The sequence below is a fragment of the Spermophilus citellus genome, assembly GCF_964194105.1.
Source record: "Spermophilus citellus genome assembly, contig: SCAFFOLD_36, whole genome shotgun sequence".
NCBI classification, from domain to species: domain Eukaryota; kingdom Metazoa; phylum Chordata; class Mammalia; order Rodentia; family Sciuridae; genus Spermophilus; species Spermophilus citellus.
This window is the reverse complement of record NW_027673039.1, coordinates 1,892,615-1,909,882: the sequence shown is the minus strand read 5'-3', so window position 1 is coordinate 1,909,882 and position 17,268 is coordinate 1,892,615. Positions and strand designations below refer to the sequence as shown.

The window sequence follows — 17,268 nt, the reverse complement described above, 5'->3', positions numbered from 1 at the left end:
AGCAGCTGTGCACACCTCGAGACCCAGCAGCTCTGGAGGCTGATGCTGGAGGATCATGGGTTAGAGGCCAGCATCCACAACACTGAGGCCCTGAGCAACTCAGGGAGACTTTGTCTCTAAATAAAATGCAAAATAGGGCTGTGGATGGGGCTCAGGGTTCGAGGGCCGTGGGTTCAATCCCCGCTCCAAAAAAAAAAAAAAAAGAAAAGAAAGAAATTAGCCAGACAACATAAAGGTATCAGAAAACTGTGTCAATCTTGGAAAATTCTGGGCTATTAAGCCTACTTTGATGTTTTTAATAGAACCTTTTCTATTCTGCAAAGAGGAAATTCCTCCAAATGGAATGCCTGCCCATACTCACTGTCAGGGGACAGTGACATGAAATTCCTTCAGGAGGGGAAGAAAGGCATCCCCGTCTCTCAACCATTCATATTTTTCTGGAAGTGTCTCGATGGTGACAAGTAGACAAAGAAAGGCCTGGCGGACAGTGGGCCCAGCTGGTGGCCAGTAGAGTGGCTGCAGATGCTGTCTCTGGCCATGTCAGCACAAAGGACACAGGTTTCATCTGCTGGCTCAGGTTTCTAAGTCCCTGACAGGGACCTTTATCACATCAAAGGAGTGGCACAGATGGGGACAGATGACCTTCTCCCCCTCCCTCTGCAGCTTTGCAGGAATTCAAAAGTGCAGGGACAGAAGGCTCCTGTCTGAGGGGAGGCCACATCCTGCCCTTTCATTCTGTGGCAGGATCTAGAAATTTCTCCTCACCAGCTGCCATCAAAAGCCCCTGCTGTGTCCCCACCCCCCCAATCCCAAGGGCGACTCCCATCAAATGTGCCTGGTGACCAATACTAATTCAAATTTTGAAACATTTCAGTTCCTGCTGAGCCACACAAGCATCTGTGTGAAGGCCATTTTATCAAGTTTTTGTCTCACAGAAATTTTTTTTAATTATTTTTTTAAGTTGTACATAGACATAATACCTTTTTTTTAATTTTTATGTGGTGCTGAGGATAGAACCCAGGGCCCCACACATTCTAGGTGGGTGCTCTGCCACTGAGCCCCTGTCCCAGCCCAGAAAAATGGTGTTTCCTTTTTTAAATTTAAGTTCTTAAAAATAATAATATCCAGGTATTTGAAAGGTTGTGATATCTTATTGGTCACAGTTTTTGGTTCTTTTTGGTACCAGGAATGGAATTCCAGGGCCCTCAACCCCTGAGCCCCATACCCAGCCCCTTTTATATTTTATTTAGATACAGCATCTCACTGAGTTGCTCAGTGTCTGGTTAAGTTGCTGAGGCTGGCCTCCAACTTTCTATCCTCCTGCCTCAGCCTCCTGAGCTGTTGGAATATGGTTCATATGTTTAATTATTGAGATAAATAAAATCATTGGCACATGTTTAAATAAGGAAAAGTAAGCCAGGCACCATAGCACACATCTTTAGCCATAGTTACTCTGGATACTGAGGCAAGAGGATGGTTTGAACCCAGGAGTTCCAGGACTGCCTGGGGAACATAGTGAGACCCTGAAAAATAGGAAATGAAAAGGGAAAAGAAAAAGATAAATTAAGAAAAAACAATAGAGAGAAAAATTTTAAATGTAAAGCCTAGGTGTGGTTGTACACACGTATAATCCCAGCAGCTCAGGAGGCTGAGGCAGGAGGATTGAGAGTTGGAGGCCAGCCTTGGCAATTTGGGGAGACCCTGTCTCTAAATAAAATACAAAAAAGGAGGAAGGGAAGATGGCGGCGATGGGAGTGCATCACCCCAGTGCGCTGCGTCACTGTGCGGGAGAAAGACGAGGTGAAATGGCTGAAAACTACCTTGTTGGGAATTTCCAGTGAAATTGAGGTGCTCCAGAATCTAGAGGACGGATTTACATCGTGCGGGGTTCGGCTGCGGGGGCTCGGTCACGGGCGATTTCTCCGCACTGAGGGTAGCAGAGCCTGGTCGGCGGACCGCCCCGCGGTCTGCGCTGCACGCTGAGTAGCGGCGAGGTACCGGAGCGGGAGTACAGTGATGCAGATTCTGGGGGCTCCTGCCACTGGTGCAATGGCCGTGCTTAGTGCTGAGTTTCGGCTTTGAGACAGAGGAGAGAAGCAGTCCAGTTTGGTTCTCGACACCGGTTGGACCACGGAGGAAGACAGCAGCCACCATCTTGGAGAGCTGATGTAATCATCCCTGTTTTCTACTGATCTCAGCTCATTCAACTACGGGACAGGTGATTTCAGGCTGGTATTTGCCTGCGTCTCACAGACAGATCGCTCAGGCTCGGGGCTGGAGAACCTGAGGAGAATACTCCTCGGGGCTCCCTCCTGGCAAGGCATGCGCTGGGCTTTGAGCGGCCGGATTCTGGTTCCCAGGGCTGCTTTGGCCCAGGGCTGGGGAACCTGCGGGGACTGCGTGCTGAGGCCAGCTCCAAGTGGAACATGCACTGAGGGGCAGCTGGGCTCTGACTCCTGGAACAATTTTGGCCTGGGGCTGGGGAGCCCACGGGGACTGCGTCTTTGGGCCTGCTCCTAGCGGAGCATGCACCGAGCTGGGAGAGTTTGGAGCGGCCGGGCTCGGGCTCCCAGGGCTGCTTTGGCCTGGGGCTGGGGAACCTGCGGGGACTGCTTCTCGGTCCGGGTCCTGCTGGGTGCTGTGGGGGCCTGGGGGGCAGAGTGGAGCTGCCGCCAGCGCCCAGAGCAGGCCAAGTGACCAACCGGCGTGGTATCACGACACCCCAACTGCAGCTGGGGCCAAGGAGAGTAGCCGCCCTCGCCTGGAACAGGACCAGCAACCCGACGGCGCAGTAGCCTAATCACCCCATTTGGAGTGGGGGCTTTACAGAGCCACCGTCTGAGCCTGCAAGGTAGGCAGACCTGCGACCCACTGGCAGGACAGGCCCAGCAGCCTGCCAGTGTGGTGGACAAGTGGCACTGAGGTGGTCACGTCACACAGGTTGGAGTGGGGGTGGAGCAGAGCCGCCGCCCGTGTCCGGAAAAGGCCCAGTGACCCGTTGGAGAGGCAGTCAGGTACCCCCACTGGGAGTGGGGGCTGAGCAGATCTGCTGCCCGAGCCCGCAAGGTAGGCAGAACTGCGACCCACCGGTGGAACAGGCTTAGAGGCTGACCAGCGTGGTAGACACGTCACACCAATTGGAGTAGGGGCGGAGCAGAGCTGCTGCCCACATCCGGATCAGGACCAATGACCCGAGGGCGTGGTAGTTACGTCACCACAATTGGAGTGGGGGCAGAGGAGAGCCGCCACCTGCACCTGCAGGGTGGGCAGACTTGCGACCAACCAGCGTGGTAGATAGATCACCCTAATTAGAGGAGGAGCACAGCCACTACCTGCCCTGCAAGGGAGATCTCCCAACTATACAAGAGCAATATAAATAAATAGGGGGAAAATTTCAAAAACACAACAGTTTCACCAAGCAGAAAGAAACGCAAGCAGTATGAAAAGACAAGGAAAGAAAGGACCACAAGCAATGCAGGTCAACTCAACTTTAGAAGAGGTAATAGCTGCAACAGAGGGAATGGCAGATAAAGAGTTCAGAATATACATGCTTCAGATGATCTGGAGTCTCAAGGAAGACTTGAGACAGCAAAATCAGACAATGAAAGATCACTTTGACAAGGAACTACATAAACGAATCCAGGAAGTAAAAGATCAATTTCACAGGGAGATAGAGGTAATAAAAAACAAACAAATAGAAATCCTAGAAATGCAGGAAGCAATAAACCAACTTAAAACCTCAATTGACAATACTACCAGCAGAGAAGAACACTTAAAAGATAGAACATCAGACAATGAAGACAAAGTATTTCAACTTGAAAAGAACATAGACAGCTCAGCAAGTCTGCTAAGAAACCATGAGCAGAACATCCAAGAAATATGGGATAACATTAAAAGACCAAACTTAAGAGTCATTGGGATACAGGAAGGCACAGAGCTCCAAACCAAAGGAATAAACAATCTATTCAATGAAATAATATGAGAAAACTTCCCAGACCTGAAGAATGAAACAGAAACCCAAATCCTAGAAGCCTACAGGACGCCGAATGTGCAAAATCATAAGAGATCCACACCTAGACACATTATAATGAAGATGCCCAACATACAGAATAAGGAGAGAATTTTAAAAGCTACAAGAGAAAGGAAGCAGATTAAATTTAGGGGTAAACCAATCAGGATAACAGCTGATCTCTCAACACAGACTCTGAAAGCTAGAAGATCCTGGAATAACATATTTCAAACACTGAAAGAAAATGGGTTCCAACCCAGAATCGTGTATCCGGCGAAATTAAGCTTCAGGATGGAAGATGAAATTAAAACCTTCCACAATAAACAAAAGTTAAAAGAATTCGCACCTAGAAAACCATCTCTTCAAAAAATCCTTGGCAAAACATTACAGGAAGAGGAAATGGAAAATAACATTGAAAACCAACAGTGGGAGGTAGGACAGTAAAGGGGTAAAGTAATCAAAGAGGAAAACAAATCAGGTTTAGTAACATTAATAAACAAATATGGCTGGAGGAACAAAGCATATCTCAATAATAACCCTAAATGTTAATGGCTTAAACTCACCAATTAAGAGACACAGGCTAGTTGAATGGCTCACAAAACAAGACCCAACAATATGCTGCCTACAGGAGACGCATTTGATAGGAAAAGATATACATAGACTGAAGGTGAAAGGTTGGGAAAAATTCATTCCACTCATATGGACTGCGGAAACAAGCAGGAGTGTCCATTCTCATATCATATAAAATAGATTTCAAGCCAAAGTTAATCAAAAGGGATAAAGAGGGACACTGCATACTGCTCAAGGGAACCATACACCAATAAGACATAACAATCATAAATATATATATGCCCCAAACAATGGTGCAGCTATGTTCATTAAGCAAACTCTTCTCAAGTTCAAGAGTCTAATAGACCACCATACAATAATCATGGGAGACTTCACCACACCTCTCTCACCACTGGACAGATCTTCCAAACAAAAGTTAAATAAGGAAACTATAGAACTCAATAACACAGTTAACAACCTAGACTTAACTGACATATATACAATATACCACCCAACATCAAGTACTTACACTTTTTTCTCAGCAGCACATGGATCCTTCTCAAAAATAGATCATATGTTATGTCACAGGGCAACTCTTAGACAATATAAAGGAGTAGAGATAATACCATGCAACTTATCTGATCATAATGGAATGAAACTGAAAATCAACGATAAAAGAAGGAAGGAAAAATCATGAATCACTTGGAGAATGAACAATAGGTTACTGAATGATCAATGGGTTATAGAAGACATTAAGGAGGAAATTAAAAACTTCTTAGAGTTAAATGAAAACACAGACACAACATATCGGAATCTATGGGACACATTGAAAGCAGTTCTAAGAGGAAAATTCATTGCTTGGAGCTCATTCCTTAAAAAAATAAAAAACCAACAAATAAATGATCTCATACTTCATCTCAAAATCCTACTAGAAGAAGAGCAAAACAACAGCAAAAGAAGTAGAAGGCAGGAAATAATTAAAATCAGAGCTGAAATTAATGAAATTGAAACAAAAGAAACAATTGAAAAAATTGACAAAACTAAAAGTTGGTTCTTTGAAAAACTAAATAAAATCGACAGACCCTTAGCCATGCTAACGAAGAGAAGAAGAGAGAGAACCCAAATTACTAGCATACGGGATGAAAAAGGCAATATCACAACAGACACTTCAGAAATACAGAAGATAATCAGAAATTATTTTGAATCCTTATACTCCAATAAAATAGAAGATAGTGAAGGCATCGATAAATTTCTTAAGTCATATGATCTTCCCAGATTGAGTCAGGAAGATATAGACAACCTAAACAGACCAATAACAATAGAGGAAATAGAAGAAACCATCAAAAGACTACCAACTAAGAAAAGCCCAGGACCGGATGGGTATACAGCAGAGTTTTACAAAACCTTTAAAGAGGAACTAACACCAATACTTTTCAAGCTATTTCAGGAAATAGAAAAAGAGGGAGAACTTCCAAATACATTCTACGAGGCCAACATCATCCTGATGCCTAAACCAGACAGAGACACCTCAAAGAAAGAAAACTACAGACCAATATCTCTAATGAATTTAGATGCAAAAATCCTCAATACAATTCTGGCGAATCGGATACAAAGGCATATCAAAAAAATTGTGCACCATGATCAAATAGGATTCATCCCTGGGATGCAAGGATGGTTCAATATACAGAAATCAATAAATGTTATTCACCACATCAATAGACTTAAAGATAAGAACCATATGATCATCTCGATAGACGCAGAAAAAGCATTTGACAAAGTACAGCATCCCTTTATGTTCAAAACATTAGAAAAACTAGGGATAACAGGAACTTACCTCGACATTGTAAAAGCTATCTATGCTAAGCCTCAGGCTAGCATCATTCTGAATGGAGAAAAATTGAAGGCATTCCCTCTAAAATCTGGAACAAGACAGGGATGCCCCCTATCACCACTTCTATTCAATATAGTTCTCGAAACACTGGCCAGAGCAATTAGACAGACGAAAGAAATTAAAGGCATAAATATAGGAAAAGAAGAACTTAAATTATCACTATTTGCGGATGACATGATTCTATACCTAGAAGACCAAAAAGGGTCTACAAAAAAACTACTAGAACTAATAAATGAATTCAGCAAACTGGCAGGATATAAAATCAACACACATAAATCAAAGGCATTTCTGTATATCAGTGACAAAACTTCTGAAACGGAAATGAGGAAAAACACTCCATTCACAATATCCTCAAAAAAAAAAAATAAAATACTTGGGAATCAACCTACCAAAAGAGGTGAAAGACCTATACAATGAAAACTACAGAACCCTAAAGAAAGAAATAGAAGAGGATCTTAGAAGATGGAAAAATATACCTTGTTCATGGATAGGAAGAACTAACATCATCAAAATGGCAATATTACCAAAAGTTCCCTATAGGTTTAATGCAATGCCAATCAAAATCCCAATGGCATTTCTTGTAGAAATAGATAAAGCACGATCCTAAGATGGCGGCCAGCGAGGAAGCAGCACGTCCAGTATCTCTACAGTAACGGGATCAAAAAGATCCATTAATACACCCAGATTCTACCTACTGATGAACTTCGAGCAAAATTCCGCTGAAAAGAGACCTGCCGGAAATTAGTAAGTCTATTAGAGGTGACAGTTTGTCCCAGACGAGTGAATCTTGGCGACGCGGTGCAGAGGACTAGTCCCGCTGCCAGCCGCCGCCAAACGGCTGCAGGCGCCACCCGCGCGGTTCTACAAACGGCCCCCGGCGGCGGGACCTGGCGCGGCAAGAAGGGTCCCTGCCGCCTGCCCGGTTCTGCAAATGGCCCCCGGCTGCGGGACCTGGCGCTGCGAGAAGTGTCCCCTGCCCACACATAAAACAGCCCCCTGCCCGCCTAGCCCAGGAGGCAACGTGAAGGGAATCTAACCAAGCCTCTATGAAATAGCGAACTGGGCTACGTACGGGGGTGGCTGAAGTGCTGAGCCTGGAGCTCAAAGTAGAGGCTTTAATCGAGTCTTTGCGCAGCTTGTTAGAGCTCCTTTCACCATTATTCTGTAGTGGACCACCCGGCCAAACAGCAGTAAAAACAAAGAGATTGAAAAAGAGACGCTTGGCTCCCGGACGCTTTTCTGCTCAGAGCCACGGGCGCTTTGCACCTATCTGCTTCCTCTTCCACTTCGCTCCCCGCAGAGAAGCTGAATGGGTAATCAGCAGTGGATCCTAAGTACCTGAGGCTAAGATAGCTCAGTACACCCCCGCCCTTTTTTTTTTTTTAATATTGTCTATACAGGGAGAATTAATGGACGGAAATTGTTGGCTGGGGTGGGGTTTCGGGGCCGAAAATCCACTTCGCGGGAGCCGCCATTTGCTTTCGGCATGCTGTCTTGAGGGCCCTGTCTACACGGCCTAGCTGCCGCATCTAGAGACTAGAACTGGGCAGCGTGCCGAGACCTGTCCTCCGAAGGCTGGGTCATTCGGCATCCCCCTGGGAGAGGACCCGTGCTCCGGAGGAGGAGGTTGGAGAGCCGCGGCGGCAGCCGCTTGGGCCCTGGGAGCTAGGCACCGGGCCGAGGAACAGCGGAGGCCGCGGCGGCGCTGCTATTTAAAGCCTATTTGCTCAGGATCACTAGGCAATGCTGAGCTGACGTGGAGCTAGGGCGTACACTTTGGGCCCCTCAGAAAACACACACTGAGCACGTATCTGCTGCATTTAAGCCCCGGATCGCCTGATTCTCATGACTCAGCACTAACGACCCAGCTGAAATAACTAGTCGGCCCACCTGATCTCACAGAGGTAAAAAAAAAAAAAAAAAAAAAAAAAAAAAAAAAAAAAAAAAAAACAGAGCACCATAGCTAGACCCAGGGAATCAGGAGTGAAGTGGGATTAGCAGCACAGAAATCCCGGCTATCGCCCCCACCAGGGCTGACAACAGAGGTCCCTTGCACCACCTACCAGGGGAGTTGCTACCTGAGGGCAAACAAATTCGCTGGGGGTCCTCAGCCCCAAATCCTACAAACTTAGGGCCTGAGGGAGGCAAACAGAAAGGGTGTGCCCAGACATCCATGAAAACAGGGCTCCCAGGAGCAGCAGACCCGACGTGTAGACAGTAATGCGGTAAGCCTCACAGGCGAGTGGGGCCTGGATTGAGGAACCACAAGAGAAGGACCCAGGCATTCAGGACTGGAGACTCGCACAGTCTGGGAAGAAGAGCTGAGGCAGAGTGATTGGCTCCCACTTATCAAGAGGAGAAGCCTGGCCCAGTGAGCATAGCTCCACCCACTGGAAGAGAAGTCAATCGAGCTTTATGACTGCATTTATTATTAGTATTTTTTTAATGATTATTATTAGTATTTTTATTTTTTTTATTCTCACATTTTATAGTTGATGTTGTTGTGTTCTTTAACATTCTTACTAATGGTTTCAATTTTTTTGTTAATTTTTCTTATTCTATTATTATTACTATTATTTTTTTAAACTTCAATTTCCATTTTTTATTACCATTATAATTTTTTTCGTTTGTTTTAAATTTTTATTTTTTCGTTTTTTCTCTCTTTCTTCTCACTTTTTTTTCATTTTGTCTTTTCATTTCTTTTCAACTTTCTTATTCCCCCTCTCTTGAACTCCACCTGCCTACACTTGCTGTCTTTAGTGACTTCTTCCCTTCCTTTCTAATACCTCTCCTCCCAAGCATCAAATAAACTTATAAGAGTAAACAGTAACTCAACAGTCAAACAGAACAAGAAGTATCATGAGCATAAAAAAGCAAGGAAGAAAAGGAGTACAAACAATGAAAGACAATAAAGAACTCAAGGAACACCTTAGACAGATGGAAAGGAACCTTAAAGATCACATTGAAAATGAATTACAAAAACAGATAAAAGAAGAAGTTAAGCATCTTTATCAGGAGATAGAGATTTTTAAAAAAAAATCAAACAATAATTCTAGAAATGAAGGAAACGATAAACCAAATTAAAAACTCAATCGAGAGTATCACTAACAGAGTGGAGCAAGTAGAAACCAGAACGTCAGATAATGAAGACAAAATATATCACCTTGAAAAGAGTCTAGCCAACTCAGATAGGCTGGTAAAAAATCACGAGAAAAACATCCAAGAGATTTGGGATAACATAAAAAAACCAAACTTACGAGTCATCGGGATAGAGGAGGGCACAGAGATTCATGCCAAGGGAATGGGTAACTTACTGAAGGAAATAATTACAGAAAACTTTCCAGAAATAAAAAATGAAACAGATATACAAATTGTAGATGCATACAGGACACCGAGCACACAAAATCACAATAGACCAACGCCAAGACACATTGTTATGCAGATATCCAATATACAGAACAAAGAGAAAATATTAAAAGCTACAAGAGAAAAGAGGCAGATTACATTTAGGGGTAAACCAATAAGGTTGACAACGGATTTTTCATCACAGACGCTGAAAGCGAGAAGATCCTGGAACAATGTATTTCAAACACTGAAAGACAATGGATGCCAACCAAGAATCCTGTATCCAGCAAAATTAAGCTTCAGATACGACAACGAAATAAAAATCTTCCATGATAAACAAAAGCTAAAAGAATTTGTAGCCAGAAAACCAGCATTGCAAAGCGTCTTGAGTAAAACTCTACACGAGGAAGAAATGGAAAACAATAACCAAAACCATCAGCGGGAAGTGCCTCAGTAAAGACAGAAGATGGGAGGAAAGCTAATCATGGAGAAACAAACTAAATTAGGGGAAAAAAAAGAGATAAATAATCAAACATGGCAGGAAGTACAAACCATATATCAATAGTAACTCTAAACGTTAATGGCTTAAACTCTCCAATAAAGCGACATAGGCTGGTAACATGGATTAAAAAAACAAATCCATTGATATGCTGCCTCCAGGAGACACATCTGACTGGAAAAGACATACACAGGCTCAAGGTAAAAGGTTGGAAAAAAATATACCAAGCACACGGTCCTCGTAAGCAAGCAGGCGTGGCCATTCTCATATTGAATAAAATCGACTTCAAGACTAAGTTAATCAAAAGGGATAAGGAAGGACATTATATACTGTTAAAAGGAACCATTCACCAACAAGACATAACAATTATCAATATTTATGCACCAAATAATGGTGCTGCGACGTTCATAAAACAAACTCTCCTCAAGTTCAAGAATCAAATAGACCACAACACAATAATCATGGGTGACTTCAACACACCTCTCTCACCATTGGACAGATCCTCCAAACACAAGTTGAATAAAGAAACTATTGACCTCAATATCACAATCAATAACCTAGACTTAACTGACATATATAGAATATATCAACCATCATCAAGTGGATATACTTTTTTCTCAGCAGCACATGGAACCTTCTCAAAAATAGATAATATATTATGCCATAGGGCAACCCTCAGTAAATATAAAGGGGTGGAGATAATACCATGCACTTTATCAGATCATAATGGAATGAAACTGGAAATCAATGATAAAAGAAGGAAGGAAAAATTCTACATCACATGGACAATGAACAATACGTTACTAAATGATCAATGGGTTACAGAAGACATAAAGAAGGAAATCAAAAAATTCTTAGAGATAAATGAAAATACAGACACAACATATCAGAATCTATGGGACACAATGAAAGCAGTTTTAAGAGGGAAATTCATCGCCTGGAGGTCATTCCTCAAAAAAAGGAAAAACCAACAAATAAATGAGCTCACACTTCATCTCAAAGTCCTAGAAAAGGAAGAGCAAAACAATAGCAAATGTAGCAGAAGGTAAGAACTAATTAAAATCAGAGCAGAAATCAATGAAATTGAAACAAAAGAAACTATTGAAAAAATTAACAAAACAAAAAGTTGGTTCTTTGAAAAAATAAATAAGATCGACAGACCCCTAGCCATACTAACGAAGAGAAGAAGAGAGAGAACTCAAATCACTAACATACGGGATGAAAAAGGCAATATTACAACAGACGCTTCAGAAATACAGAAAACAATTAGAAATTATTTTGAAAACCTATATTCCAATAAAATAGAAGAAAGTGAAGACATCGATAAATTCCTTAAGTCATATGATTAGCCCAGACTGAGTCAGGAGGAAACTCACAACCTAAACAGACCAATATCAATAGATGAAATAGAAGAAGCAATTAAAAAACTTCCAACCAAGAAAAGCCCAGGACCGGATGGGTATACAGCGGAGTTCTACAAAACCTTTAAAGAAGAATTAATACCAGTACTTTTTAAGTTATTTCAGGAAATAGAAAAAGAGGGAGCTCTTCCAAATTCATTCTATGAGGCCAACATCACCCTGATTCCGAAAGCAGACAAAGACGCCTCAAAGAAAGAAAACTACAGACCAATATCTCTAATGAACCTAGATGCAAAAATCCTCAATAAAATTCTGGCCAATCGGATACAAAGGCATATCAAAAAAATTGTGCACCATGATCCAGTAGGATTCATCCCTGGGATGCAAGGATGGTTCAATATACGGAAATCAATAAATGTTATTCACCACATCAATAGGCTTAAAGAGAAGAACCATATGATCATCTCGATAGATGCAGAAAAAGCATTTGACAAAGTACAGCATCCCTTTATGTTCAAAACATTAGAAAAAATAGGGATAACAGGAACTTACCTCGACATTGTAAAAGGTATCTATGCCAAGCCTCAGGCTAGCATCATTCTGAATGGAGAAAAATTGAAGGCATTCCCTCTAAAATCTGGAACAAGACAGGAATGCCCCCTATCACCACTTCTATTCAATATAGTTCTCGAAACACTGGCCAGAGCAATTAGACAGATGAAAGAAATTAAAGGCATAAAAATAGGAAAAGAAGAACTTAAATTATCACTATTTGCGGATGACATGATTCTATACCTAGAAGACCAAAAAGAGTCTACAAAAAAACTACTAGAACTAATAAATGAATTCAGCAAAGTGGCAGGATATAAAATCAACACACATAAAACAAAGGCATTTCTGTATATCAGCGACAAAACTTCTGAAATGGAAATGAGGAAAAACACTCCATTCACAATATCCTCAAAAAAAATAAAGTACTTGGGAATCAACCTAACAAAAGAGGTGAAGGACCTATACAATGAAAACTACAGAACCCTAAAGAAAGAAATAGAAGAGGATCTTAGAAGATGGAAAAATATACCCTGTTCATGGTTAGGCAGAACTAACATCATCAAAATGGCGATATTACCAAAAGTTCTCTATAGGCTCAATGCAATGCCAATCAAAATCCCAATGGCATTTCTTGTAGAAATAGATAAAGCAATCATGAAATTCATATGGAAAAACAAAAGACCCAGAATAGCAAAAACAATTCTTAGCAGGAAGTGTGAATCAGGTGGTATAGCAATACCAGACTTCAAACTGTATTACAGAGCAATAGTAATAATAACAGCATGGTACTGGTACCAGAACAGGCGGATGGACCAATGGTACAGAATAGAGGACACAGAGACTAATCCACAAAGCTACAACTATCTTATATTTGATAAAGTAGCTAAAAACATGCAATGGAGAAAGGATAGCATCTTCAACAAATGGTGTTGGGAAAACTGGAAATCCATATGCAACAAAATGAAACTAAATCCCCTCTTCTTGCCTCGCACAAAAGTCAACTCAAAGTGGATAAAGGAGCTAGATATCAAATCAGAGACTCTCCGTCTGATAGAAGAAAAAGTTGGCTCCGATCTACAGATTGTGGGGACGGGCTCAAAATTCCTTAATAGGACACCCATAGCACAAGAGTTAATAACAAGAATCAACAAATGGGACTTTCTTAAACTGAAAAGTTTTTTTCTCAGCAAGAGAAACAATAAGAGAGGTAAATAGGGAGCCTACATCCTGGGAACAAATTTTTACTCCTCACACTTCAGATAGAGCCCTAATATCCAGAGTATACAAAGAACTCAAAAAATTAGACAATAAGAAAACAAACAACCCAATCAACAAATGGGCCAAGGACATGAACAAACACTTCACAGAGGAGGACATACAAACAATCAACAAGTACATGAAAAAATGCTCACCATCTCTAGCAGTCAGAGAAATGCAAATCAAAAGCACCCTAAGATACCACCTCACCCCAGTAAGATTGGCAGCCATTATGAAGTCAAACAACAAGTGCTGGTGAGGATATGGGGGAAAGGGTACTCTTGTACACTGCTGGTGGGACTGCAAATGGGTGCGGCCAATTTGGAAAGCAGTATGGAGATTCCTGGGAAAGCTGGGAATGGAACCACCATTTGACCCAGCTACTGCCCTACTCGGACTATTTCCTGAAGACCTTAAAAGAGCACACTACAGGGATACTGCCACATCGATGTTCATAGCAGCACAATTCACAATTGCTAGACTGTGGAATCAACCCAGATGCCCTTCAATAGATGAATGGATAAAAAAATGTGGCATTTATATACCATGGAGTATTACGCAGCACTAAAAAATGACAAAATCACGGAATTTGCAGGGAAATGGATGGCACTAGAGCAGATTATGCTTAGTGAAGCTAGCCAATCCCTAAAAAACAAATACCAAATGTCTTCTTTGATATAATGAGAGCAACTAAGAGCAGAACAGTGAGGCTGAGCAGGAAGAAAAGATTAGCATTAAACAGAGACATGAGGTGAGAGGGAAAGGGAGAAAAAAAAAGGGAAATCACATGGAAATGGAGGGAGACCCTCATTGTTATACAAAATTATATATAAGAGTTTACGAGGGGAATGGGATAACAAACATGGAGGGAAATGAATTTCAGTAGATGGGGTAGAGAGAGAAGATGGGAGGGAAGGGGAGGGGGGGATATTAGAGGATAGTAAAGGTAGCAGAATACAACAGTCACTAATATGGCAGTATGTAAAAATGTGATGTGTAGCCGATGTGATTCTGCAATCTGTATTTGGGGTAAAAATTGGAGTTCATAACCCAAGTGATTCTAATCTATGAAATATGATTTGTCATGAGCTTTGTAATGTTGTGAACATCCAATAAAAAAAAATAGATAAAGCAATCATGAAATTCATATGGAAAAATAAAAGACCCAGAATAGCAAAAACAATTCTAAGCAGGAAGTGTGAATAAGGTGGTATAGCGATACCAGATTTCAAACTATATTACAGAGCAATAGTAATAAAAACAGCATGGTACTGGTACCAGAACAGGCGGGTGGACCAATGGTACAGAATAGAGGACACAGAGACTAATCCACAAAGCTACAACTATCTTATATTTGATAAAGGAGCTAAAAACATGCAATGGAGAAAGAATAGCATCTTCAACAAATTGTGTTGGGAAAACTGGAAATCCATATGCAACAAAATGAAACTGAATCCCCTCCTCTTGCCATGCGCAAAAGTCAACTCAAAGTGGATCAAGAAGCTAGAAATCAAATCAGAGACTCTCCGTCTGATAGAAGAAAAAGTTGGCTCCGATCTACAGATTGTGGGGACGGGCACAAAATTCCTTAATAGGACACCCATAGCACAAGAGTTAATAACAAGAATCAACAAAAGGGACTTTCTTAAACTGAAAAGTTTTTCTCAGCAAGAGAAACAATAAGAGAGGTAAATAGGGAGCCTGCATCCTGGGAACAAATTTTTACTCCTCACACTTCAGATAGAGCCCTAATATCCAGAGTATACAAAGAACTCAAAAAATTAGACAATAAGAAAACAAATAACCCAATCAACAAATGGGCCAAGGACATGAACAAACACTTCACAGAGGAGGACATACAATCAATCAACAAGTACATGAAAAAATGCTCACCATCTCTAGCAGTCAAGGAAATGCAAATCAAAACCACCCTAAGATACCACCTCACCCCAGTAAGATTGGCAGCCATTATGAAGTCAAACAACAATGAGTGCTGGTGAGGATGTGGGGAAAAGGGTACTCTTGTACACTGCTGGTGGGACTGCAAACGGGTTCGGCCAATTTGGAAAGCAGTATGGAGATTCCTGGGAAAGCTGGGAATGGAACCACCATTTGACCCAGCTATTGCCCTTCTCGGACTATTTCCTGAAGACCTTAAAAGAGCACACTACAGGGATACTGCCACATCGATGTTCATAGCAGCACAATTCACAATTGCTAGACTGTGGAATCAACCGAGATGCCCTTCAATAGATGAATGGATAAAAAAATGTGGCATTTATACACCATGGAGTTTTATGCAGCACTAAAAAATGACAAAATCACGGAATTTGCAGGGAAATGGATGGCACTAGAGCAGATTATGCTTAGTGAAGCTAGCCAATCCCTAAAAAACAAATACCAAATGTCTTCTTTGATATAATGAGAGCAACTAATAACAGAACAGGGAGGAAGAGCAGGAAGAAAAGATTAACAGTAAACAGAGACATGAGGCGGGAGGGAAAGGGAGAAAAAAAGGGAAATCACATGGAAATGGAGGGAGACCCTCATTGTTATACAAAATTACATATAAGAGGTTATGAGGGGAATGGGATAACAAACATGGAGGGAAATGAATTACAGTAGATGGGGTAGAGAGAGAAGACGGGAGGGGAGGGGAGGGGGATAGTAGAGGATAGGAAAGGTAGCAGAATAAAACAGTCACTAATATGGCAGTATGTAAAAAATGTGATGTGTAACCGATGTGATTCTGCAATCTGTATTTGGGGTAAAAATGGGAGTTCATAACCCACTTGATTCTAATGTATGAAATATGATTTGTCAAGAGGTTTGTAATGTTGTGAACAACCAATAAAAACAAAATTAAAAAAAAATATACACCATGATCAAGTAGGATTTATCCCTGGGATGCAAGGCTGGTTCAATATACGGAAATCAATAAATGTTATTCACCACATCAATAGACTTAAAACTAAGAACCATATGATCATCTCGATAGATGCAGAAAAAGCATTCGACAAAGTACAGCATACCTTTATGTTCAAAACACTAGAAAAAATGGGGATAACAGGATCATACCTCAATATTGTAAAAGCAATCTATGATAAGCCACAGGCCAGCATCATTCTGAATGGAAAAAAAATGAAGGCATTCCCTCTAAGATCTGGAACAAGACACGGATGCCCTCTCTCACCACTTCTGTTCAACATAGTCCTCGAAACACTGGCCAGAGCAATTAGACAGACGAAAGAAATTAAAGGCATAAATATAGGAAAAGAAGAACTTAAATTATCACTATTTGCAGATGATATGATTCTATACCTAACAGACCCAAAAGGGTATACAAAGAAACTATTAGAGCTAATAAATGAATTCAGCAAAGTGGCAGGATATAAAATCAACACGCATAAATCAAATGCATTCCTGTATATCAGCGACAAATCCTCTGAAACGGAAATGAGGACAACTACTCCATTCACAATATCCCCCCAAAAAATAAAGTACTTGGGAATCAACCTACCAAAAGAGGTGAAAGACGTATACAATGAAAACTACAGAACCCTAAACAGAGATATAGAAGAAGACCTCAGAAGATAGAAAAATATACCCTGTTCATGGATAGGCAGAACTAACATCATCAAAATGGCGATATTACCAAAATTTCTCTATAAGTTCAATGTATGCCAATCAAAATCCCAACAGCATTTCTTGTAGAAATAGATAAAACAATCATGAAATTCATATGGAATAATAAAAGACCCAGAATAGCAAAAACAATGCTAAGCAGGAAGTGTGAATCAGGCGG

The 17,268-nt window shown here is 41.4% G+C and overlaps 1 protein-coding gene across 1 annotated transcript in view; it reads right to left on the bottom strand.

The window, feature by feature from the left end:
• Positions 1 to 17,268, bottom strand: part of LOC308640196 (ruvB-like 1) — a gene marked incomplete at both ends in the record, with an annotated part of 30,259 nt that overhangs the window by 941 nt on the left and 12,050 nt on the right. The gene's annotated exons all lie outside the window — the stretch shown is intronic.